This window comes from Ursus maritimus, unplaced genomic scaffold (assembly GCF_017311325.1).
Source record: "Ursus maritimus isolate PB19 unplaced genomic scaffold, ASM1731132v1 scaffold_1, whole genome shotgun sequence".
Taxonomy (NCBI): domain Eukaryota; kingdom Metazoa; phylum Chordata; class Mammalia; order Carnivora; family Ursidae; genus Ursus; species Ursus maritimus.
The window spans coordinates 56,638,113-56,639,633 of record NW_024423343.1 but is presented as its reverse complement, the minus strand read 5'-3'; the positions used below and the strand labels follow the sequence as shown (position 1 = coordinate 56,639,633).

Here is a 1,521-nt window from a genome sequence, read left to right as displayed (position 1 = left end):
GAGACAGCCAGCGAGAGAGGGAACACAATCAGGGGGAGTAGGAGAGGAAGAAGCAGGCTCATAGCGGAGGAGCCTGATGTGGGGCTCGATCCCATAACGCCAGGATCACGCCCTGAGCCGAAGGCAGACGCTTAACCGCTATACCACCCAGGCGCCCCTAGGTATTTGATTATATTATCATATTTATTTGTTGCCATCATTGTAATTAGGATTATTACTAAAGTAGTGGATCATTATATTTAAAGAGTGCCCAGGAAATTTTTTTTTAAAGTTCTCTCATAACAACCATAATCTGCCTGATTTTGCTCTTGGCTAATACAGGGATGCCATTACAAGAGAAAAGAATTTTAGATTTAGAGCAAAACTGAGCAGAAAGTACAGAGTTCCCACATACCTACTGTCCCACCTCCAACTTCCCCCTCTATCAGCATCCCACACTAGAATGGTGCATTCGCTATAACTGATGAACCTATATTGACATACCATTATCCCCCAAATCCATAATCTACATTAGGGTACATATGGGTTTGGACAAAGGTATAATGATACGTATTAATGATCATAGTATCATACAGAGTAGATTCACTCCTCCGTCATCTGTGCTCCACCTGTTCATCTCTCCCTCCCCCTAATCCCTGACAACTACTTATCTTTTTTACTGTCTGCATAGTTTCGCCTTTCCTAGAATATTATATAGTTGGAATCATACTGTATATAGCCTTTTCAGATTTGCTCTTTAACTTAGCTGCATTTAAGTTTCCTCCATGTCTTTTCATGGCTTGAGAGCTTATTTCTATTTCGTGCTGAATAATATTACATTGTCTGGATATCTTGGTTGCTGATATCTACTACTGAAGGACATCTTAGTTGCTTCCATGTCTTACCAATTACGAATAAAGCTGCTATAAACATATGGGTGCCGGTTTTTGTGTAGACCTAAGTTTTCAGGTTTTTTGGGTAAATACCCAGCAACATGAATGCTGGATGGTACGGTAAGAGTATGTTTAGTTTTGTAAGAAACTGCTGCACTGTCTTCCGGAGTGACTATGATTTTGCATTCCACCAGCAATGAATGAGAGTTTCTGTTGCTTCACATCCTTGTCATTAGGCATGGTCAGCGTTCTGGATTTGGGCCATCTCAAGGTGTGTAGTAGTATCTCATTATTTTAATTTGCTGATGACATGATGCAGAGCATCTTTTTTTTTTTTAAGATTTTATTTATTTATTAGAGAGAGAGCATGAGCGGGGGGAGGGGCAAAAGGAGAGGGAGAAGCAGACTCCCCGCTGAGTGGGGAGCCTGACATGGGTCTCAATCCCAGGACCCTGGGATCATGACCTGAGCCGAAGGCAGATGTCTAACCCACTGAGCCACCCAGGCGCCCCGATGCAGCGCATCTTTTAATATGCTTATTTGCCATCTGTCTATTTTCTTCGGTGACATATCTGTTCAGATCTTTTGCTCATTTTAAAAATCAGGTTGTTCATTTTCTTACTGTTGAATCTAAAACTCTTAATCATTG

At 41.4% G+C, this 1,521-nt stretch overlaps 1 long non-coding RNA gene across 1 annotated transcript in view; it reads right to left on the bottom strand.

Moving 5' to 3' along the window:
• LOC103659579 overlaps nucleotides 1–1,521 on the bottom strand; it is a 28,637-nt gene that overhangs the window by 24,671 nt on the left and 2,445 nt on the right. The window lies entirely within an intron of this gene.